Genomic DNA, 26,036 nt, shown 5'->3' on the forward strand with positions numbered 1-26,036 from the left:
GTTGCTGTGGCTGATATCGAAGAGATCACTGCCTATCTTCTCCTCTAGGATTCTGATGGATTCCTGTCTCATGTTGATGTCTTTTATCAATTTTGAGTTTATCTTTGTGTATGGTGTAATCAAAAACTTCTGCACAGCAAAGGAAATAGCCAACAAAACAAAGAGGCAACCCACAGAATGGGAGAAGATATTTGCAAATGACAGTACAGACAGAGGGTTGATATCCAGGATCTATAAAGAACTCCTCAAACTCAACACACACAAAACAGATAATCATATCAAAAAATGGGCAGAAGATGCGAACAGACACTTCTCCAATGAAGACATACAAGTGGCTATCAAACACATGAAAAAATGTTCATCATCACTAGCCATCAGGGAGATTCAAATTAAAACCACATTGAGATACCACCTTACACCAGTTAGAATGGTCAAAATTAGCAAGACAGGAAACAGCATGTGTTGGAGGGGATGTGGAGAAAGGGGAACCCTCTTACACTGTTGGTGGGAATGCAAGTTGGTGCAGCCACTTTGGAAAACAGTGTGGAGATTCCTCAAGAAATTAAAAATAGAGCTTCCCTATGACCTTGCAATTGCACTACTGGGTATTTACCCCAAAGATACAGATGTAGTGAAAAGAAGGGCCATCTGTACCCCAATGTTTATAGCAGCAATGGCCACGGTCACCAAACTGTGGTAAGAACCAAGATGCCCTTCAATGGACGAATGGATAAGGACAATGTGGTCCATATACACTATGGAGTATTATGCCTCCATCAGAAAGGATGAATACCCAACTTTTGAGCAACATGGATGGGACTGGAAGAGATTATGCTGAGTGAAATAAGTCAAGCAGAGAGAGTCAATTATCATATGGTTTCACTTATCTGTGGAGCATAACAAATAGCATGGAGGACAAGGGGAGTTAGAGAAGAGAATGAGGGAAATTGGAAGGGGAGGTAAACCATGAGAGACTATGGACTCTGAAAAACAATCTGAGGGGTTTGAAGGGGTGGAGGGTGGGAGGTTGGGGGAACCAGGTGGTGAGTATTAGAGAGGGCATGGATTGCATGGAGCACTGGGTGTGGTGCAAAAACAATACTATTATGCTGAAAATAAATTTAAATAATTAAAAAAAATAAAAGAATTTACCAGCGTACTAAAGCAGCATATTCCTTCTTTCTGCTGAGACTTCTTCAAAGTCATGCCACTAGAAAGGATCCATAGAAAGTTTGCTAAACCTCTCTTAAGCTTCAGGGTTCTTATTGGTGAAAACAGAGATGATAGTGCCTACATTCCAGGACTGCTTTGAGGATGGAGTACAATAAAGGATGACATACACCTTCTCTATCCTTGGCCCTCAAAATGAGCCTGAGCCCTTCTCCCATGACCCCATGTGTTTGGATGGTTAGAGCAGCACATCGCACATAGAAGAAAGGCTCAGAGATGACAATAGTTTGTTGATTTGGTGACTTGCACACCCAGCCCCAAATGGTGCATTTCAGGCCCGCGCTTATAGCCAGATACATAATTATTTGGAGTTCACGGGCCTTTGGAACCCAAATCTGGTTAAGTATTCAAGAAAACTCCTCAAGAGAGATGAAGTTCAGAGATTAGCTAAATACACTTTCTCCAGCTGCCCTACATTTGATGCCAGCAGAGCTGGTTGGGCAATGTGCAATTCTGAGAAATGAGGGAAGTGAAGAAGCACCTGTTCTTCCTCCAGTAAAGCCAAGACGAATGGAAAAGCTCAGAAATAGGTTGTACCTTTGCAAGCACAATGGGGAATGTTGGAAATGTGCTGCAGAAATCACATTGCTGGTGAAAACATGGCTTCTCACTCATGCTAGAAAGGTGTCAGGCTGGCCTCAGACCAGACAAAGGCCCGTATAGCAAGAGGCTGGATGCTTCTAGAAGAACTGGGCCCCAGGCACCCAGGATGGAAAAACCAACCTAACAAAGCATATCTGTTTCCATTTGTGAGAGATGAAATGATAACGGGTTTTGTGGAAAACCCAACAATTACAAGGGCGAAAACTGCCTGCTTTCCTGTGGTCCCACGGTGGGAGCCTCAGATTTGGTGGCTGTGTGGCACTAGTTTGTGGACTGCACCAGAAGAAACAATTAGGTTTAGATGCTTGTTGTTGTTTTCAGTTTCATTTTTATTCTTTCCATATATTTCTAATTCCTTGAACACAGTTGTGTCTGATGGTATGAAAAGGACACTTCCGTTTGTGAACAAAGTGTGTAGTAAGAATCCAACAGCAAATATCTGCAAAACTAAAGCAGGTATAGGAACAGCAGTAACAGGGGCTCCAAATATCCTGTGTTGTATTGTTAAGGTGAGAATCAGTAATATCCTGATTGTCACTACTGAGAATCAGTAATGTGCAAGAGGAATACTTGGAAACCTAGGGCACAATGTCTGTGTAACCACATGAAAGGTTGTGGGTTTCTTTAAAAATCAAAATCACATATGGCGGCTTAGGGAAATCTTCAAGTGGAACATAAGGAATGTTTATGGATTCTCAACAAAGTTCTCGGGAAACTAAGAATAGGTCAAATGCAAAACCAGTTCCCACAGTGGTATTTCATGGAGACCCACTTTACAAAAGTGGACATTGACTGGGAACTTTTCACTTTGGAAGCAATGAATTTCCAATAGGACATGATTATCATACAATGTGATAGGTAGCTCTGATTATCCAAAGACCTAGGACATTATTCAGAGGCAAAGCATTAAGCTTCTCCAGGAATCTTTCTTCTGTGCAGGTAGGCAGGAGCTATGGAGACCTCTATTTTGTGGGTGAATTTGCCCAGACATGGCAGACATTCAGTGGGAGAGGAAGGATGACACTGATTATTGATGATGATGGTTAAAAATGAAATCACCTTAATGAATCTCATACTTGGACTTGGGGACTGAGTCAGAGCCCTAGTTCTGTGCATGAAGTGCTCAAACATCATGTCTCAAAGTCAAGATCTTCATCATGAACTGCTGGTTCATGATGGTTTTCCCCTTGGTTTTGACAGAAAATTTCAATTCTCTAAGGGATTTGATGCTTTAGAAAATAGGAAAGGATTTTAATATTGCCAACCCCAAAATAACAACTCCTTGCCTTCCAGCTGGTATCAGTTTGTCACATGGGAACTACATTCAACTACAAGCTCCAGCCTTAACAATGGTCTCAATATTCTGGGCACTACTCTCAGAAGAGAGATCAATTTTCAATAAAACTTCATTATCAAAAATAGTCAAGGGGTCAGATTTGGCCCATGAGCTTTATTTTGCTGACCCCTGTTCTGGACTCTCTTGGTGCCTCAACATCCATCTGTTGTCATAACACATTTAATTCAGACTAAATTCTGTTTAATATATTAATGTTTTAGTTAATGTTATATAATACATTATGAAACTGATGTCACACCAGATGTGATTGTATCTAAATTTTTGTTTGATTTATTAATATTTAAATAATATTACATCATAAATATGTTGTCATATGTGAATTTTTAAAAATCTTTGGGGGCACCTGGGTGGCTCAGTGGGTTAAAGCCTCTGCCTTCGGCTCAGGTCATGATCCCAGGGTCCTGGGATCGAGCCCCACGTTGGGCTCTCTGTTCAGCGGGGAGCCTGCTTCTCTTCCTCTCTCTCTCTGCCTGCCTCTTTGCCTACTTGTGATCTCTGTCTGTCAAATAGATAAATAAAATCTTTAAACAAAAAAAAAAATCTTTGTTTATTCTATCAATATTTGTAGTCAGTAACAAACACGACTTGAGCTAACAAGTCTCTTAACTGTCTAATGGATAATGTAGTAAATCCTCTTCCCCTTTTTTTTTTTTTAAGATTTTATTTATTTGTCAGAGAGAGTGAGCACAGGCAGACAGAGTGGCAGGCAGAGGCAGAGGGAGAAGCAGGCTCCCCGCTGAGCAGAGAGCCTGATGTGGGACTCGATCCCAGGATGCTGGGATCATGACCCAAGCCGAAGGCAGCCGCTCAACCAACTGAGCCACCCAGGCGTCCCCCTTTTCCCCTTCCTTAACTCTTTCTGATGCAAAGAGATTTTAGGTATTTACTGTATTAGGAATAAATCTTTTTACCTTAGCCCTATGTCTCTTGCTATTAACCATATCTTGTGATAGCTTTATATCTTGGTAGACTGAATTGTTGTAATCTTCATTATTTGTCCTTCAATGTCCTCCTCCCTCATATCCTTGTTCACTATACACCTCCATCACTGAGTCTCTTTGGGCTTTGGGGGGTCCTTGTAGTGTAGTGACTAGACTGGACTGGAGGGTTTCAGCTTGGTCACATCATCTCTTCCTAAAGCTGCCCAGTTGTACCTTTTGCCTGCAGCAAGCAGTAAACTAAGTAAGAAAAAAAAAAGTGAAAGTGGGGAAGAAATTGAGAAAACCCAGAGGATTTTTTGGAAGAGCAAAGTGGATCACATGAAAAGGAAACGTTGGCTCTTGCAAAACACTCTGAACTGACTACTGATGCATTCCATAATTCCTTTAAATCTTAGCTGTGGACCACACTTAAGCTTTCTGGAGGGTTGAAAGCGTGAAAGCAAAGCTAACATCCTGTAGAAATTTAAAGTGAGGAGCTCTGGTAAAAGCTAGTCTGTGATGGAAACCAACCAAGCAGAGTTTACACAAATGACATTTCTATGAGGGGAGAAATTTGGGACATAACTTCAGCACAATGGGCCAAACAGCTCTGGAATGAGCTCTGCTGCCCTGACAGGACTACACTACTAATCTGGGAACATCTACTTTTGCACTGAATTCTCTCCTCGGCCCTCCTGACCCAGTGGGAAAAGTTAACCTGGTTAGTGAGATCAGTTATAGAGGGACTGTGTTGTCTTTAGAAGGCTTGTGCAGGGACATCTGAGTGGCTCAGTTGGTTAACCTTTTGACCCTTGATTTCAGTTCAGGTCATGATCTCAGGGTTGTGAGATCGATCCCCGAACTGGAAGAAAAGAAAAAGTTCTGTGCCAACGTTCAAATTAAAATTTATCATAATTATCCGTGCGAGTAACTCTGCAAAATTCATGGTACAAATATATCAAACTATTTTTTTATGTCTTGTATTTTTTTTATTTATTTTCAGCATAACAGTATTCATTGTTTATGCACCACACGCAGTGCTCCATGCAATCCGTGCCCTCTCTAATACTCATCACCTGGTTCCCCCAACCTCCCACCACCGACCCTTCAAACCCCTCAGATTGTTTTTCAGAGTCCATAGTCTCTCATGGTTCACCTCCCCTTCCAATTTTTGAAACTATGCCAAGGGCTGGAGAAATAATAGTGAGCAGAATGGTCTCTTCCCATGCAGAGCTTACAGTATAATGAGGAAATAGAGCCAATCAAATTTGACCCGGGAAAAGAAATGTTTTAAGATCATTGGAGTCTGAGAAAGTCTGATTTTATTTGATACTTTAAGGAGATAAAATAAGGTAATTTTGCATAAAAATATAAATGTTTGCAGCTCAGCATATCATAGAGTATGCGAGGAGTCAGTGACTGGTTAGAAAAATGGAATTTTATATGGGCTTAAAATTTTAATTACTTTTTTCTGGCATTATAGAAGGAAATAAAGAAAATTGTTATCACCCATATCCTACCACCTAGAAAAAATTACTGTTTACATAATGGTAAATTTTCCCTCTCTCATTATTATATATAATATCAATTAATTTATATAATATATTAATTAATATATATAATAATATATATTTTTTCGAAACTTCTTTTTAAAACTTAATGTTACATGATAATCAATTATATGTTTCTGAAAACATGTTTTTGAAGCCGTCCTAACATTCCCTCATAGGAATTTACTGAGTTTGCCAATTTGATAAGTCTAAAATAATATTAACTTTCATTTCTTTGATCACTAGGCATAATTATCTTTTTCTGACATTTACCACCCTTCATATGTCTTCTTTTATGAATTACGCTTTATGTCTGTTGTCAAGATTTCTATTTGTTTCTCAATATTGTCTCAATTTTTAAAAAATGAACTCTTTCTATTTTAAGGGTATTAACCTATTTTCTATAATATTTATTATACACGTTTTTACCCAGTTTGGTCTTTCTCTTTTAATTCTGTGTAAAGTGTTTTTTGATAAACACACTTATAGATTTTTATGGCTTGAAAGTTATCCCTGCTTTCCTTTGTTATACCTTGATAGCTGTTTATTCAATAATACTTCATGAATGTTATGTCTCAGGCAGAAACCATCATACTGGGAATAAAACAGAACAAGACAGGGATGGCTTTGGCTTCTCAGAGCTTATAGTCTAATGAGGAAGACAGACAGGAGCCAGGCACATTCTATTACACTTTATGTGTAACATGGCACATTATAAGCTCTGTGAGAGGAAGTACAGGTGGCGTGAGGCACCTAATTTGGGCGCTGAGTTAAGAGAAGGCTTCTGGAATGAAGCAGCTTTCTAGCTGAGGATGAAGAGACAGGGTGATGTCAGTTGGAATGAAGAGACTGGGTGATATCAGTTGGGGCAGAGAAAAACAGTATGTGCGAAGGTTCTTGTTCAGTGACCTAAATGCTAAATGTCCCGTGTGCATACTACAGTGTGGAGTGTGTACGTGCCAGAGGGGAGGGGAGTGCCGGCAGAGGATGTGAGCAAGAGCACTGGGGAGCCCACTGGTGACAGTAGTTCAGGGAGAGAGAATGGTGATGGGCAAAGAATGTGCTGCATCAGTCACCCCTTTTCCCTGCATAAATTATATATTCCGTTCTTGGGCATATCTTAGGGTCTACTGCAGAATAATTTAGCTTTATTGCCATATGTCAGTCAGTTTGGGGGCCAGCACCGTACTGGTTTTGAGTTTTATGAAACAATTAAACTGTTAGGACATGTATCCTCTCATCACTTTTCACTTCCAAGATTAATTTATCTACTCTCGTCCGTGTGTTCTGGGTAAACTCTAAAATGATTTTTAAAAGTTAGAAAAGCATGTGTGTGTGTGTGTGTGTGTGTATGTGTGTGTGTGTGTGTGTGTGTATAAATATATGTATATGTATGTACGTATATGCGTGTGTATACACACACACATACTATCTCTCATTGGTAATTGGATAATGCATTAAGCCTGTAGATCAGTTATGAAAGAACTGACAATCTTTTTTTTAAAGATTTTATTTATTTGACAGAGAGGGAGACAGTGAGAGAAGGAACACAAGCAGGGAGAGTGGAAGAGGGAGAAGCAGGCTTCCAGCTGAGCAGGGACCCCTGATATGGGGCTCGATCCCAGGACCCCAGGATCATGACCTGAGCCAAAGGCAGATGTTTAATGACTAAGTCACCCAGGTGCCCAAAAACTGAAAATCTTTTTTTTTTTTTTTAAGATTTTGTTTATTCATTTGACAGACAAAGACCACAAGTAGGCAGATAGGTCGGCAGAGAGAGAGGAAGGGAAGCAGGCTCCCTGCTGAGCAGAGACACCCCCCCCCCCACATGGAGCTCGATCCCAGGACCCTGAGATTATGGCCTGAGTGGAAGGCAGAGGCTTTAACCCACTGAGCCAACCAGGCACCCCCTGACAATCTTTTTAATAGAGTCGGCCCATTAGGAAACATTGAACATTTACCCATGGACTTGAATTTTCTCTTACATTTCTTGTTAAAATGTTATAGTTTTACTCTAATAGGCTATTTTTTTTTGTTAGAATTATTCTTACATATCTTACAATTTTAGTTTTTTTCTTATGAATGGACCTTTTTCCATATCTTCTCTCTGATATTGCTGGACTAAAAGAAAACTACTAATGTACATATATTTTCTTTTTGTCTAACTAACTCTCAATTGATTATAAGAATTTTTATTTGATAATAAGAATTTGTAATCATGATGTCCATTAATGGTAATTTTCTTCCTTCCGATAGTTGCCCTTCCAATTTTTATTTGATGTCTTCTAGCATTGATTCCAACATCTATTAAATAGTCGTGAGAATAGTGAACATCATTAGTATCAATTTTAAGAAGAATGTCTGTTATTTAACATTTTTTGAAAAGTATGTTCAATGAGAGCTAATAAAACAAGCATGGGAAATGTTACAAATGAAATCCTCTCTCCCAGGGATTAATAATTCATATTCACAAATTAATGGTGTGAGATCTTTAATAAAGAAACTAGCTGAACTGAGTTGAACCCAACATTTCTTAAATGTATTTGACCACAGAAGACTTTTTCTCTCAGTTGGAAATTTACACCAATCATAACAGTCAACATTAATATTTATTTGATCCAGTTTTTCTGTTCACCCTTGTCCTTTTTTTTTTTTTTTAAATCTATTGCCACATGGACTATGGTTTGGTTTTGCTTTTACTTTTCCCAATAATTTAGAAGACAGTTACCCTCTTTTTATTCTATGAGTGATTGGATTTAAAGTTTTTCAAACACTTGCCCCTGTATTTTATACTTAAGTCATAGAGATCATCTACTTTTATAATTAGGTTCAGAATGAAAGGATATGCTTGAATAGCTCTATTAAAGATGAGACAGTCAATCCATTTTACTTCCTTTCAACCATTTCTTAGCATTTGTAAGAATAATTTGACATTTTTTTCAGGTTACTGTCAGTTACATATTTTATATTATTTTACTTCTCTTTATGAATTTTTTTATTTACTTAATAGCAATGCAATCATAGTTACAATATATTCTGGGATAGTTATATGGTTATCTAGTTTCTGTGTACATGGCCATTTACACTAAATTTCTTATTTTTGACTCATTTTAATTAATCTCTCAGGCAGCTAATGAGATCTTTAAGAGTTATTATGGAGGGCATGTATTGCATAGAACACTGGATGTGGTGCAATGGATTTTGAAACACTGAAAAAAATTTTTTTTAAAAAGGATTATTGTAAGTGAAGCAAGAGCATCATATTTTTTGAATCCTTTGATCTGTTTAAACAAACCTCTGTTTTCTTTGAACATAAAGAATGATTTTACTGTGTATGAAATTCTTGTCTCAAACATCTTTCTTGCCTTTTACATTTAGTCATGTGGTGGAAAAATCTGAGATGATTCATATTTTTGTTTCTTCATAATTTTTTTCCCTGGGACTTATAGGTTTTACTTTCTAATTCAAATATTTTGTCATAACACATCTAGGTGTGAGGTTTTTTTTGGATTTTAATAGAATGTGCTGAATATGTCAATTTTCAGAATCAGACCTTTCATTAGCCCTGGGAAGTTTTCTATTTTCACAACTCCTTTTGTGATTTTTGAATGTTTTTTCAGTTATGTTTTATTTATCCTCTTTTTTAAAAAATTTGATTTGATTTGATTTTTTTCCAGTGTTCCAAAATTAATTGTTTATGCACCACACCCAGTACTCCATGCAATATGTGCCCTCCATAATATATCCTCTTTTTAAAAACACATTCTTAAAATTTGAATGCTTTTTTGTAGAGATGTAACTTAAGATCCAATGAAATACAAAGACCCTATGTGTTTGGCCAAACTCATATATCTGAGTAACCCACATCCCTGTCAATCCCTAGCAAACATTCCCATCATAATTTCCTCATACCCTTTCCTGGGGAATCCCAAACCCAGAGGCAACCTCTGATCTGATTTCTATCACTTAAGATTTTTTTTGCTTGTTCTGAATATCATATAAATGGAATTAAACAATAATACTATGTATGAGACTTCTTGCATGAGTTTTTTAGATTTTTTTTTTTTTTAGATTTTTAAACATTTTTTTATTCAGGTTATGGTCAGTTACATATTTTATATTCTTTCACTTCTCTGTCATGAGTTATTTTATCTCTTCAGCAATGTAGTCATATTTACAATGCATTCTTGGATAATTACATGGTTATCTGTTTCTGTGCACATGGTTATTGTCCAAGTTGTTGCTTGTGTCACTGATTCATTTCATGTGTTGCTGAATACCATTCTGTCGTATGGATACACTCTGATTTGTTGATAGATTTTCCTGCTTTTGGTTACCTGGGCTATTTTCAGTTCAGGGCTATAATAAATAAAGTGGCTATTAACATTCTTTTTAGGTTTGTCATGAACGTAGTATTCTTTTTCTTTCTTTTCTTTTCTTTCTTTCTTTTTCTTTTTTTTTTTTTATATATAATTCTGTAGGGGTGGGATTTGGAGGTCAAAGACTGAGAATATATTTACCTGTTAAGAAACTGACAGCAGTTTTCTGAAGTGCTTGTTGCCATTTTACATGCCTCCCAGCAATTTAGGAGTTTCGGTTGCTCTGTATCCCTGGTGACATTGGCGTTGTCACTCTCTCATTTAGACCTTCCGGTAGGCACGTAGCATAATCTCATGGTGATTACTGGTCCTTTTTTCAGGAGTACAAAATAGCCCTAATTTGATTTTGTGCCTCACTTTATGTATCTAGCATCTCATCTCATTGCTTCCTTTTAAGGAGAGCAACATAGGGCCTCTGTATTTTAAGAAGTATCTGATTCTGTGTCCTGTAGTGTCAGTCTTACCTCTTACTACCTTCAGTGGACATATGATATTATATGATATGATATTAATACCATTCATTTTTTGGTTTCCCTACCATCCTCCTGGTCTTCCCCAGCCTTTTATCTCATAACAGCTACCTGTCCACTTTCATGGTGTCTTTTTGTTACATCAACTGAGAATGAGAAATGGTTTTCTAAAATTGTCTTTGAGAGGATGTTTCAGTTTCCTTGTTATATACTTTACCTACTGTCTGTGCTATTTGTTTTTCATGTTTACTCATCCAGGAATGAAACTGAATCCACCTGGACCCAATATTTGTGAACACATGGCATGTGCAATGTGTTCTGGGACCTGCTCGTTATGTACCAGGCTATAAGTTTTCTGGTTCACAGCTGGAGGGCAGAATGACGTGTCCTAGTTATCAGCATCTAACAGGAATGCCACTGGTGTAGTTTTGTGTATTGAGGCAAGATCTTCTCTTCCTGCACCACCTATTCTCCTACCCACAACACAGGAACCACAGAAATTCATTGTCTTTGAGATGCCTTTCTTCTAGGACTCTTCCTCTTTCCCCCCACAGTCTTTACCTGTCAGATATATATTCCAGGATCCAATGTGCCACTGCCTGTTCTTGTAATATCCCAATTCACTATTTCCCGAAGGTTGAGATTTTCTTTTTCTTTTTTTTTAATATCTAATTTATTTATTCATTTGACAAAGATTATAAGTAGGCAGAGAAGCAGGCAGAGAGAGAGGAGGAAGCAGACTTCCTGCTGAGCAAAGAGCCCGATGCGGAACTCGATCCCAGGACTCTGGGACCATGCCCTGAGCCAAAGGCAGAGGCTTTAACCCACTGAGCCACCCAGGCACCCCGAAGGTTGAGATTTTCTTATGGATATAGAGGGGATGTTCTGCTGGGTTGAAGATGGTTGCATTCAACAAAAGGGTAGCTGAACAGTTTTCAAAAAGGGAGTGAACTATCTGCCTGTCTTATTTTAAGCCAAAGGTTTTGTTTTGTTTTCAGCAGCAAATTGTATGTTTATTAGTAAATGGGATTCACCTTTCAGTGCCAGGGGTCCCATTAGTCCTCACATTTCCTTGGAGTTTCTGGCTACAGTCTGACCATAGGTCTTGATTTTTTTAATATTGTCTAGACCTTTTCTTCTTTTCCTTCCTCCAACCCATGTCTATTTAAGTAGTCAAAATTGGTACTTGTTTCCAGAAATCTAATAAATGTCTTCTTATGTCCTTTTAAGTTTTAAAATTTTATCATTCTGCACATTTCCCCCTTGAATCTCGGCTAACTTCCTCACTTAATCCAGCTCAAGTTTGTGTGAACAACTGTCATGTTTCTCTATTTTGCATGATGAATCCTCTATCATTCTTTAGCATTTTGAAGTGCTATCTCAACAAAAGAAACCTCTCACAGAGGACCAAATATCCTGGGAAAGAAGGGTGACAGAAATCTAATTAATCCTATTTTTGTTATTTTCTTAAAAGGAAGATTAGGTGTATGTCTTCAAAGATGTGGCATTATTATCTCTGAGTAGCATCTGAATTCAAGACAATGAATGCTTACTGAGGTCCTATGATGTATCAGGAACTGTACTAAAAAGTAGATATATAGAGTTATAGAAGACAAGATTTCTTACACTGGGGAATTCAAGGTCTTCTTCCTACCTCTACCATTGCCATGTGCAGGACAGTGAGTCCAGTCTTTGGAATTTGAAAGTCAGCCACATTGTTTAAAAATCTTTTGAAGAGGGACACCTAGGTGATTCAGTCATTAAGCGAGTCTGCCTTCAGCTCAAATCATGATCCCATGGTCCTGGACTCGAGTTCTGCATCAGGCTCCTTGCTCAGCAGGAAGCCTGCTTCTCTCTCTGACCGCTGCTCCCCCTCCTTGTCCTTTCTTTCTCTCTTTCTCTGGAAAATAAATAAAAATAATCTGTTTTTTCTCTTAGGATTATATTCGTTGTCTCTCAAGAAAGCTCTTGACTTTGGAATTATATTACATTGTTATCTGGGGGTACTAAGACTAGTGAGGTAAGAGTCTTTGAAGAATAACACTAAATAATACAGGAACTAAGACTGAGGCTTCAGTGCAGTTCTCCAGGCATCCTGTAGGAACCCTCTGCTGCATGCAATGAAAATCACAAACCCTGCTTCCTCAGGAAATAGACTTATCCTAGCCATAAGATTCAAAACATAGCTATTAATTATTTTATCATCATATGTAAGTATGTGTTATACACAGGATCCTTTTCTAATGAAGAAGTGAGGCAACAAAGGTAAATTATAATCTTCTTTTGAGAGAAAAGTTTCACACAATTAGCCTTGGAAATATATTCCCTAAAGTACCATGAAAACAATGCCCCATAAAACAGTGCTTCTAAGAAACACATACGTCCCTGCCCTTGATTTTTCTTATCACCACCAATAAAAATAAGAGCTAGATTGTTCTCTTCATGACTCTCAAAAATAAATAAATAAATAAATAAATAAATAAATAAATAAAAAGAAAAACATCAGTCTTGACTTTCTCAATCTTAACTTGCAACCCCAAGGATACCAAACAAAGATAAAGGTTCAAGGAGAAAAAGATCAACTACCTGCTCAAAATATTTAGCACAGCAATTCTGAGCTTTTGATAAAGACTCAAAATTCCTATGTTTGTCCACTAGATAAAAAAAGGATCTTTGTTATTAAGAAACCATATTCAAGAAGTAAGGTAGCCCCACTAATGCTTTTCTTGCTCCGTTATGAATCACTGGTCTCTTTACACATATGTATGACAAGTTCTTAGCAAAGCTGTGTTAGACTAGCACAGATCCCCATGAGATCTGTACTAATAGCCACTGAACCATCACTTAGTAGATTTCTACTCCCTTTTATGCCATGAGTGGTGGATAATACTTCAGACCACAAATGGGCAGACATGTTGAATCCAAAGTTTTGGCATGACAGGGTGCTGTCTGCCCCCTTGTGATGATTTCAGACCCAATGGAATGACCCTGGTCATGGTAGGAACTCAAGAAATCTTGGTTCATCATTTCTTTTCTTCCATCCAGTGGGTCTTGTTAGTTACACACTCAGCAGAATGTCTTGCTGAGCGTGGCATCTCCTGCAGCTACTGTCCCCCTGGCATAACCACATGTTAGATAGCTAAAGGATTTTTTTAACTATATTTTGCCAGGAGCCCAACTTCCATAGCACTAGACTCCATTCACTTTTCTACTGCCTGTAGAGAAGAACAGCTCAGTCTTTCTGAAAGGATTGTTCTCAAACAGAGGCGCATTTGAAGCAACACATCAACAAGGTAACCTGGTAATTGGTAATTGGTGTTCCTTCCAAAGCCAGATGAAAGATGTGGTGTGGGCTCAGATCATCTTCCTTCCCACTATGGAGCAAAATCTACCAAGAACACAGCTGACACCGAGACACCATCAGGGATTTGTAACGTGTTTAAGAACGAGGCCAGGAGTTAGGGTCATTATACAACATCCCTTAAAGGGAGGGATTTCATTAAAGGAGGAATTTCCACTGACATTTTCAGAGTCACATAAAATAATTGTCAGCTTTCACAGGAGCAGAGGAATGACCTAGGCTATATTGCTTTCCTATCATGTATTTTGTTAATATATCTTGTATTATTAGTTTGCTTTCAAACAGATGCCCTGACATATTTTTCTAAAGTGGAAACAAGTCATATTATGACCATCCTTCTTAAAAGAATTACCTAAAAGATATGCATTTAATCTCTTAGTCATTTTCCAATTGCTATTTCTTGCCCATTTTGTGCTGGATATGATCTAAGGCACCAAGATGAAAAGGGGACCATTTTCCACCCTCAAAAATGCACAAGTCTGGTGGAGGAAAGAGCTGTGATAAAGTCATGGATGCAGTTGGGGGCAGTTACTGAACAAGCAGAAGAAGAAAGTAAAGAGGAGATTTTATAGAGAAAATAGCACATGCAAACTTAACAGCACGTCACATGTTCCTGAGATCTGGCGCAGTTGCAAGTAGCCTGATGGGCAAAACAAGTGAGGAAGAAGTAGGAAAGGACAGCAAGTATAGCTGAGAAAAACAGGTTGGGTCAGACTGTAAAGGGCTGAATACTGTGCTCAGTGCTTTCTTCTGTGATGCATGGGAGTCACTGTTAGTAGAAGATTTGAAGTCAGATCTCTTGTTTCATAAGCATGGTTTTCTCTGCAAGATTACATTCGTCCCTCCAAAAGCAAAAGACCACCACACTGGATTTGACCAAAGATCACTGAGTGCAAATACATAAATTGTCTGGCAGAAGCAATCAGTGAGTTTTCTTATTATTATCTCCATCTAACAAATGAGGAAAGTAAAGTATAAGGAGTTAAGTTAGGTGATCCCAGGCAACCTGGCTTCAGAGTCTCTAGCCTTAACTACAGCACATATCCCCCTTGAATCTAGAGACCTTAATGCATTTGTGTGTTCTACTGCAATGAGCATTGGTAAGGACAGGCTCTGTTCGAGAATATATCTGATAACTGGCTAAGTTTGAAACTGAAAGGATGAATGGTCTGTAACACAGGTCTTGGGATCAAGGAATGAAAGATACCCCTGGTCATGTTTCCAAGTATCTTTTCCTTTGCCCTTTCCTGGCTTTTTGAAACCAGGCATCTGGGACTGGGCAGCCTCGTCCTGTTAAGAGCAGTGAAGTGCTAGAAGGAAGCTACTCTGAGACGTTACTAACACTGCAACTGTCCTCACTACCCGAGACTTTGAAAGTTAAATCCTGCAAATCAGAGAGATGGATTTTGCCCCTGAGTAGTACAGGTTGTTTGGTTTTGTTTAAATATTCATGAAGAGAATGGCAAAGAAATTGAAATGTAAGTTGAAGTTAACCCAGGACAGACAGGCCCTACAAGTGTTTCCCTTTATGCAATGATATTAATAACATCCAAATAGGCCTTCCTTAAGGCTGTCTTCTTACTTTGTACTTACCGAAGGAGTAAGATATCATTTACCTTGGAAGCTTGAATGTTAAGTAAACTCCACAGTATGATTCAGATATTGTGGTTTTAAAAGTCACCTCCTGTGTTTTGAATATCTATAGCCTTTGATACCTTATTAGGAGTCAGTATTTGCTGGAAGTTTAACATCAAAGATCCATTATGTGGAGGAGGCAGAATTCCTCCGAAACACAGAACCAGTACAGTGGGCACTGTTAGAGTAGGACATATCTATGAGTGCAAAGAAAAGCTTTCAATTTACTAGTACAGAACTTCCTCGACTTACAGTGAAGCCATGTCCCAGTGCACCCATGGTCAGTTGAAAATATTAAGTTGAAAATGCATTTAGGACACCTAATGTATCGAACATTATAGCTTAGGCTATAATGTGCTCAGAACACTTCCATGAGCTTCCAGTTGGTCCAGATCATCTAACACAAAGATTGTTTTATAATGAAGGGTTGACTCTTATGTAATCTATGTGATATTGTACTGAAAGGGAAAATAGCATGGTTGTCTGTAGACAGAAGGTTGTAAGTGCACCATTTGTTCACTCTCATAATGGCTCTTTGCCACTGCTCAATATCACCAGAAAGGCTCTTCCCACATATCCCTCGCCCAGGAAAAGGTCAAAAATCACAGTCCAAAGTATGATTTCTACTAAATGCATATTGCTTTAATATCACCTTAAATTGGGGAAATCCTAAGTCAAACCATGGTTACATTGGAGACCTTTCCCTATGATACCCTGCAACTACTATGCGAAGTAGTGATCTCCATCTACCCAGATGTGTTTGAGCAGAGATCGAATAACTGTCGGAGGGTGATGCTAAGCTGGAATAAAAGCATGATGTCTGAGGCTGAGCTAGACTGGCCTACGAAGGTTCCTCCAGCTCTAAAGTGTTATGAAATAATTTGCAATACTGGCCTGCACAAAGACATTAGTATTCCATTTTATCATACTCACCCTTTCCATATGGAAAGGATATTCAGTCCATGTTTTGGAAATCATTGTCACTTTCATGTTCATTCTTATATCTCTGAAATTTTAATATATGTTGAGCATATAGATATTATATACCTATGTTATATATTTATATATTATATACCTATATATAGATATGTAGATCTTTGTATCTGTGTGTATATGCAAATGGCATATGCACATATACACATATACACATATGTGTATGTGTATATGCATATGGCAAATACCTATAACAGCATTTCCTTAATCCTCTGACCATGTTTATAGGATAGATCATAAGAGGTGTTTCTTTGATTATAGTACAGATGAAAAAACATGGGCCCAGTATCTTTCCACATTCTCCTGCTTCTGAGGCTTGTTTGGTAATGGCCCTTTGAAGAGAGTCCTTTATTTTATGTGTGGCTATTTTGTTCAGTTTTAATTACAACAAAAACTACAGAAGGGAGGGGCACTGAGAGATTTGGATAGCTTTCTATGGAGAGATCTTATCTTTTGTTTTGCTGTTAGACTGCGTCATTCCTGGTCTAAGATTTCCCCTCCTCACACGTAGTTAATATTTAAGAAGCACATGTTAAATTGAGTTGTCATGTTAGCACTTTTCCAGTCTCGGGTTAGAGCAAAAGGAGGCTATGCACGGCTTACGTCTGATGAGACAGCTACAAGTCAAAGCATCCTGACAACAGGGCAAATCTCAGGTAATGTGATGCTGCCGGGATTAACATAGAAGTAGCAAGATAAACGTGTAGGGGTGGCCAAACAAGACTTCCCTCCATAAATGCCTGAGTCACATGATAAATTTCTCAGACGCATTTATAAATCTGGCCCCAGCTTCTATTGCCTTAGGGAAGCTGTAGAAAGCAGAGATAACTGCTAGACTGAATGGAGAATTGGTTTGTTTTCCTGTTGTGTTGTGGAGGCAGGGATGGTTGTTTGGTTAGACCCTGCCAGAGAGCCCAAAAAAGGATTCAGAGTCCTCTACTTGGAAATAAGGAGTCAATCTTTTTCTTTCTCTCTCTCTCTTTATTTTTAATTTATTTTATTTTAGAGAGAGAAAGAGAAAGGGGAAAGGGAGAAGAAGAGAGTCTTCAAGCAGACTCCCTGAGGTCAATTCCACGACCCATGAGATCATAACCTGAGCTGAAACCAAGAGTCAGTTGCTCAATGACTGAGCCACGCAGGCGTCCCTGAACCTCTTTCTGCTTTGGTTTTGTATAAGAAATCTCACTCAAGGATCAACTACATATTTCTATAAGGTCATGGTTTTGCAAGGCACTGGACTGTGTTTCCCCAAACCAGTGGTTTCACTAAGAACTGAGTGTCGTCTTAGAACTGCTAATGTCTCTGAGGCATCTCGGTAGACACTAAATCATATAAGCCCACTCCCTAAGGCTAGTCTGTGTTCCAAGCCAACACAGGTTATTCTCTCTTGCCATAAAGTTTCGTTTGCAGTACTCATTAGTCACTCTCCAAGCTTTGAACTTAGGCAAGCATGGATCAGTGTCACATGCTTTTTTTTTTTTCTCTATTGGGGTGCCCTCAAAAAGCTGACCTGTCCCAACAGGTGAAAATTCCACCTTTATTTTTCTTGTCCAGCTGAATTTTTACTTCTTCCCTTTCATTTTATCCTCTTGCCCCAAAGCAGTGTTTGGTATACTTAGGCCCCTTTCATTATAGATTCTGAAGATGGCACCAGGAGGGTGAGTGATTGAACTTCGACCTCTGCTTAATGCAGTTTCCCTGAGTCATAGAAGATGGATCCATGTTTTTTTGCCGCTTTCATGAGATAAAAGATTCTTTGGCAACATACTTCATTGTGAAATCATGGGACATGAGGGAGAGAAGGTTTCCAGTAGAGGGATTTCTGCCCACTCTTGCACATCACTTTGGCTTTGCAGAATACTTCCAGGGATTTATTTTTCATTCCACTCTCACAGACACTCCAGAAGGCATGTATTATCAGTCTTGTTTTTCAGAGATGAAGAGAGTAAGGCAAAATGGTGAAGTGGTGTGCTCTTTAGCCATGCGGCTAAGCAGCAGCCAGGCCAGGGCTTGGGCACAGGTCTTCTGACACATGCCATATCCAAGCCTCTTCTTTCTCCTTCATGGCTGCCTTCCAATTTTCATGGAAAGAACCCAAGCCTGGAAGGATAAATAGCAACAACAAGAGTAAAATTAAGGATCGACTTTTTAACATTTACCGTGTGCTAGATACCATATTAATAACTTCAGGTACCATATTGCTTCTACCCTTTCATAATTTTTGAGGGCCACTATCTTCATCCCCACTGAAAGAAAAAACTCAGTTTTATATAGCAGAAGTGACTTGCTCAAAGGTACATGGGTTGATGGAGACAGAATTCATCCCCAGGTATTGAACCATGGAATTTTCTAGATCCATAAAGCAAAAATTTGAGGGAAGGAAAAAAACAAAAACAAACAAAAAATAAAAACAACAAACAAAACAAAATAAAACAAAACAACAGGGCCTTGTGAACAGAATCCTGAGTAAGAAGGATAAAAGATCTGAAAAATCTGAATCCAAGTTCTAACTCTGCCCTAACAGTATCCCTAACAGAGGGATAACAGTGCTATTCCTCTGTGTGATCTCTGACAAAGCTGTTGACTCTTTGGACTGTTTGTTTATTATAAAATGGGGCTAGTACTGTTTGGCCTGATGTCTCAGAGAGAAGGATCCCCAATCAGGCCAGACAAGCCTAGAGTCTCTGGAAGCTGGAGAGCACTGTACAAAGAGAAGGTATCCTTTTTAGTGTTGGAATTGTGACTGTACCCCCAGTGTCCTGATGTGTCGGAGCACTGCTGGAAAGTCTGGGCTCTTCCCTCAGTCCCGTGTTCCCTCCATAGCTGCAGATCAAGCTTGGTTAAGAAGAGTTTCATTCTCAGAGAGTGTGTCCATAAGAGTATCTCCGTGTCCTTGTAGTATGAAAATTTATTGAGTGAGATTAAGCTACCCTCTACAAACAGTGTATTTTTTTCAAAGATTTTATTTATTTATTTGACAGAGAGAGAGTGCAAGCAGGGGAAGTGGCAGAGGGAAACAAAGACACCCCCCCAACCAATGTGGGACTTGATCCCAGGACCCCAGGATCATGACCCAAGCTGAAAGCAGATGTTTAACCGACTGAGCCACCCACTCTTCCCCAAAACAGTATATTTTTGAGCAGTCTCTTCCTCTTCTGGGCAAAACTATTGTCAGTCAACAAATTACATTATCAGTCACTGCCTGGAGGGTGTTTATATTCTGAGAATGACTTACAGTCTTCTCTTACCCTGGAGCAAGTATGGCTTTCAGATGGAAGAACCTGGGGCAACTTGTGGCCAAAGCCAAGAACTGAATTACTCTTGTGTCCAGGGTTGTTGACCACCATGACCATTGCCATTTACCTATTGCCTCCTATGGGATGGTGCATTAAAATATTATTTCTCCCGACTTCCCTGTGAAGTATTTTTATCCCCAACTTCCAATGGAAAAAAGTGAGATTCTGGGAGAAATACTTCTAGAGCTAGTAAGTTTTTTTGTTTTTTTTTTTTTTTTATAAATACTCCTTTATTTTAAAACAAACTGAGGGTTGCTGGGGGGAGGGGGTTTGGGAGAAGGGGGTGGGATTATGGACATTGGGGAGGGTATGTGCTTTGGTGAGTGCTGTGAAGTGAGTAAACCTGGTGATTCACAGACCTGTACCCCTGGGGATAAAAATATATGTTTATAGAGCTAGTAAGTTTTATGCTGGTCTTCCTGTCCTGTCATCCATCCCCTGTCACCTCAGCAACTACTCAAGTTCCCAGTTTCCTGCCCCTCCTCCCCGGCAGCCCCCGCTTCTTGCCAGTCATCAGAACCATTCAGGGCTTAAAGGACCATGCTTGCAGGAAAGAAACTGCATTTTCTGAAATTCACACCCGCGCTTTGGACTGGGTCTGGAGCAGGACCACTGCCCTCTGTGTCTACATTTTTTTTTTGCGGGGAGGAGGGGGGGGACTTTATCAAAGCCTTTGTTTTTCTTCTATTCGTTCAGTCCTGGGTTTCTATTTAGTTGCAATGACAGATAAAATGTTTTTGGAAATTTTGCTGCCTTAGAGTACAGATTTGGAATTTATGACAATTAAGGAAGCTACAAAATATAGCAGGAATTGAAGTATGCCAAATACTAGTTTTCAGTCTCCTTTACAGGTCTACAGCACCTTATTTGGGAATATCAAAATAAGCTATGTGGTTACTGTTGCTCATGTAACAACCAGATTTTATTTAAAGAGCTATAAAGGACAAAGTATAAAGGGAAAGAATATATGTTGGACAACTTGTTGTTTGTTTGTTTGTTTGTTTCAATTTTCAACTTTTGAAGGAAGGTTTTTAGACAATATTTTAGAAGTTTCCTAAATTTCACTCCCTTTAAGGTAAACATACAGCTGGAAGAATGATGTCTTAAAAACCTTTCTGTCCTTACCAGATTCACAGGAAATTGCTGGAAATTTTTACCTCACATAGAATCGCAAAGTAGATCACAACTCTTCCTTTCAGAAAATAACATTTTCAACCAGATATGTTATTTGTCTCATAAATGTAACCATTTTTACCTCTGAGAAATCTTAACCTGCTTATGTCCCCAAGTCATGCAGCCTGGCTGGAGGTGTAAGGAAAGGGGAGGGGGGAGTCAGGGGGTCCTGCTTCAGAGAAAAGAAGCCCCATTCCCTCTGACCCTGGGGTTTCCTGCAAAGGGACTGCCTCTGCTTTCTCTGTGGCCAGCTCTGGAGAACCAGAAATCCAGCCTATTGGGGACAGCCAGCTGACCTCACAGGCAGAGGACACGTAATTAGCTCCTTTGAACTTTGCTGTTATTGAAATGGTGGTGGTTGTTTAGGGTCAAAGAGTTCAAGGAGGGACAGATCAGCAGGCTGGGGAAGTGGCAGGCTCATTGGACTATGAGCTTACTTGTAGAGTGTCTGCAGCTCACTGAGGACAATGCCATCAGAGCTGCGGTAAACACAGTCTAAGTGACTGATTTTAGAACCTAAACCAGATAGGTGTTACATGCTTTTTAGTCATAAAGAAAGGGAGGGGAAGGAGAGAACAAAGACCCAAGTGGTGGAATTTAGGAATAAAAACAAAGCAAGAAACCAGAAAAATGTTTCTTTCGACAGCCAGCATATTTTCTGTTTAGAGAACAGCTGCCCCCTCCTTAATCACAAATAACAGAGAATAAAATAAACCAGGGCACCTGGATGGTGCAGTGGGTTTAGCAGTCTTGATTTCATCTCAGGTGGTGGTCTCAGGATCCTGGGATCAAGCCTCGTGTCGCGCTTAAGATTCTCTCTCCCTTCCCTCCACTCCTCTCTGCCATGCTCTCTTTTTCTCTCTCTCACTCTCTCTCAATAAATCTTTAAAAGAAAAAAAAAAGAATAGAATAAATTAAGATTAAATGGCCAATTACTCAATAGGGACAGGGAAATTAGAGTCAAAATTCCTGCCTTGTCTTTGAGAAAGGAACAAGGCAAAGAGGAGATAAAAATGCCATTGTCTGTTCTGTAAAATACAGAGACTTCTGTAAGCATCCTGCAGAAACATGCCTTCTGTCTGATGCCAGGTCATCAGCTTTGTAGCCTCCCTAGGGGCTCCATGGAACCATGCACGAATAATAAATGATTCTGTTTGGGTACTTTGGCAGGTGTGATCAGGAAAAGGGAATCCTTCTCTGGGATAAGGTTTTCTCAACCCTCCTGCTCTCAGAGGGGCCCTGAGATGAATCCAGGGTGAGTATACAATTTGTCAGCACCATTGACAAATTCCTTAAGTGGATCTGGGCTACCCAGAAAACTGCTCCGTCGCTGGGGAGCTGGGGGAGGGGGGTGCGAAGGATGTTGTAAGAGGAATTGAAGGGCTGGCTAGAGAAACGGTTCCATATGCCTTTCCACTGCAACGCCCAAAACAGCTGCACAACTGTCAGGGCAGGGCTCCTCTGCTTGCCCGTCTCGTCCACATGCTTTTACATGCCCAAGGAGCATCCCCAGGGGCTGATGTAGATCCAAGTTGGCAAACCCAAGTGGTAAGAAAGCCCTGAGCCTTGGATTCTGGTACCTTTGTTCCAGTACACAATTGAACAAAGATGTGTGCTCAGAGCAGCACTTACTGGTGGCAGAAGCTTCCTGAAGGGGGTGGGTCTCAGCCCAGCCTCAAAATTGTCTCTCGTGGATGCTGCAGGGTTAGCGCACTGGTCTACCTGCAGCCGCCATCCACATTTACACCCTGTAGGTCCTTCTGTCCAGCCTCAGGACTGAATGGCTGGGATGAGAGGACCAGCAGTCATGGTGGTCGGGAGGGATAGTAGGAAGCTGAGCTGAATGGGGAGGCAAGGATACAAACTCAACCTGGGCCCTAGCCCCATCTTTAGTCCCAGATCTGAGCCAGGAGGAAGCCAGCCCACAGTGAAGCCCAGGGGTTGGGGAAGCAGCCAGAGGAGGAGGACTCGGCCCTCTCACTAAGTGGTGTTCAAAGACAGAAAAGAGAAGAATGAAGAATTGATTGTATCTTTAAACACTTCCATTGAGTCTGTGAATCTCTCCAGGTCCTAGAGCAAAGCACAAGGGGAGAGCTGACCTCACCCTCTTCCTTTCCCATGTGTGACTTATTTCTCTTCATGACTAAAGTTCTTGGCAAAATGATTTACCTTGGGTAAGAAGAAGTTGGGGTCATAGAAGAAAGTGGTGCCCAAAGACCTCCACATCCTTACCCCCAAGACACATTCCCTTGGAAAGGGCTTGATTGGTCCCCACTTAGTCCATTTGCAAACACACTGGAATCTCTTTGCCAGTGGCTTTAGGCTGCTCTTGAGGCTCCTGATCAGGAGCTCCATGCCCTGCCCTCCTTCCTGTGCAGTGGTCTTCATGCCTTAGCCCAGGGAGTGAGGAAGATTATTTCAAGAGAAGCAATCCTCTTGAGGAGACAAGCCTGCTAGGTGAGGTTCGTTCTGCTTTTGTTCATGGAGATCCCACCTACACTCTACCCTTTATTCACTTTTCTACTATCCCCCTGGCAGATAGTACTACCCTCTGCCAAGCAAGACTCCTTCACCTTCTTGCCAAGGCCAGACCCCTGTCACATTTCAGAATGAGACTTCATAAAGAATTCCAACTAAGGAGTTTGACAACCTCCTCAAAGGAATAAGAGGACTTCTCTTCTCCTAACTGCAATTGCAATGGTTTCTTTGGGGGCCAGAGCCATGAACACATTGAACACTTCTATTCTGATAAGCAAAACTTAGTTGACTTCTTCTCTTTCCTATTTTTTCTTCAAAGATCCAGGGAATTGCTAAATGTGTCCCACAACTCTGGCATGTCTTCTTCAGAAAACTTGTAGACATTCTTCCAAAGGTGTAACAGTTTGCTATGCCCTGGGCACTTTCTCATGCTGGAGGAGGCAGTAGAAAAGAAATCTATGGCTTTCATACCACCACTTCCACACTGTAATCCTTACTGCTGTAATCCTTAATGCAAACAGAGTACAAGGGGTGGGATGTTCCAGAAGAAAATGGTTGACATAGTCAGTTCGAAAGAGATTATTCTGAAGCTGTGGCTCCAATTTTATACAGCTATTTCTTCACCTAGTGTTTATTGAGCACATACTGTGCAGCAGGGTTCTAGCGCTATAAGGTGAATGACAGATGGTACTATTGCAAAACCTGGGGAGTTGAGTCTAGGGTGGACCCTCACAGTCAGTGAGGATTCTAAACTCAGGGCAGATGTCCCTTGGCCCCAATTAGCTTCTGCTGTGGGGAACTGCCCCCCTTACTGGCTTCTTCTGGTGGGAAGAAGTGATAAGGTAGGAGGAGCAAGGGTCCAAGAAGGTGCTTCTCCTCAGGGAGTCAGGCTTTGGAGAATTCTTAAAAGAGTTTCAGTGAGCCTTAAGTAACCCAAAATTTGCTTGCCCCTATAAGAGCTGCCCGTTCTGCATGTGTGTGCAGTTTCTGAACAGGCAGACAGCACGTGAGGGAGAACCTTAAGAGAGGACTGTTCTCTCACTCGTTTTGCTTTTTCTCTATTTAAGTTCCTCTCTTCGCTTCCTTTCCTTTTATCCTGTCCTACTCTTGGCACCTCCCCAGAAGCTTAGTGGCTCCTCCCTGCCTATAGGATTAAGTTCAGACTTCTCAGCTTGCCAGGCTCAGTATAGGACTGTTGAGTATGCTATCTGAAAGAACAATTCTCTTGTTCTTTTTCAGCACCTGTATTTCACAGGAGTTGATGGGCTGCTTTTTCTGGGAACTTGATATTAATATTAATATTTTCCCTTTAAAAATCAACTTTACCTTTTGCTTAGAGCCTGTGAAAGACAAAGGTCTTCTCCCAACCCCGGAACCAGCCAAACCCAGTAGACATAGGTGAGCAAGCCTTCCCCTGACCCCATGCTCTGACCCTTGGAACAAGCTGAAACAAAAGCCCTCATGTTTTACAGCAGCAGGTTTTCTTACCTGCCCTATCCCCATTACTGAGCAATGATTACAAACCTCAGTACTTTAATATGTAGATAAATTATTAACAGTGGGTTGTACCTTTTCCCAGGTTGTAAAAGGATGACTGGTTAGAGTCCCAACATTCTCCTTATCCATGTAGGAAATGTAGGGGAGGATGACATCTCAGAACACTTGTCTCTAAGGCTCGTAACAAAGATGTGGCAAGCTCCAGCCAGAAATGTGAGTGGGGTGACAGGCAGCAGGAATGTCACAGGTGAGCCTTGGTGACTTTCACCTTTCTTTGTCAATTTTGATCCCCTCCCACTTTCTCTTGTGAGATTGAGAATGGGCAGGGGGGCAGGAACCATGACTAGGATCTCAATGGTTGTACAAAGTCTTAGGGAACAGTCTGTGTTTTGATACGAAATGGTCAAGGACATTCTGTGTTAAGATAAAGACCAACATGAAGGCCCACCGTGGAGCTCAGGTATTCCAAGAGGAAAGTGTGGCACACTTCCCTGGGCCTGGGCACAGAGATCAAAAGTCTAGCATGACAATATACTAGCATGATCATATGACAGATCTGTCCATCCTAGGGGAGTGGGAAGGGGCAAACTGGGGTAGGGCAGGGGGAACTAAAAGATGCTGGAGTCAGGAACGCATTGCCTTGATGTGGAGTTGGAAACATTTCCAGATCCAGCTGGAAAGTAGAGAGACAAGGAAGAGGCCAGCCAGTGAGCTATGCAGAGCCACTGGAGCCCAAGCTTGCCAGGTTCAAGTTGGGGGATTGGGCTGAGGGGTTTTCTTTTGTTTCTTTTAACAGATGTCATTTTTTGAGAGCAGTCTTAAGTTTACAGAAAAATTGCAAAGAAAATAGAGTTCTAATGTTTCCCAGTCTTCCCTACCTACAAATTCCTCTGCTATTAACAATTAACAACTTACATTCGTGTGCTACATTCATTACAATGATGATCCAATATGTATGCATTAGTATTAATTCAAGTCTGTAGCTTACATTAGGGTTCACTCTTTGTGTTGTACAGTTCTGTGGGTTTTGACCGACACCTAATGTCAGGTATCCACCATTAAAGAGTTATATGGAATAGTTTCACTGCCCTAAA

General features: G+C 40.3%; 1 protein-coding gene across 5 annotated transcripts in view; it reads left to right on the forward strand.

Moving 5' to 3' along the window:
- Positions 1-26,036, forward strand: part of PRLR (prolactin receptor) — a 170,090-nt gene that overhangs the window by 15,685 nt on the left and 128,369 nt on the right. Inside the window, exon 1 of one of the 5 annotated variants that reach the window (XM_082725869.1) lies at positions 25,081-25,189. The exons of 3 other annotated variants lie outside the window; for them this stretch is intronic. The gene's annotated coding sequence lies outside the window, so the exon portion shown is untranslated. Of the gene's footprint in view, positions 1-25,080; positions 25,190-26,036 lie in introns of those variants that run through there. One more of the 5 variants, XM_082725871.1, reaches the window with a different exon arrangement.

The sequence above is a fragment of the Mustela nivalis genome, assembly GCF_964662115.1.
Source record: "Mustela nivalis genome assembly, chromosome: 3".
Classification (NCBI taxonomy): domain Eukaryota; kingdom Metazoa; phylum Chordata; class Mammalia; order Carnivora; family Mustelidae; genus Mustela; species Mustela nivalis.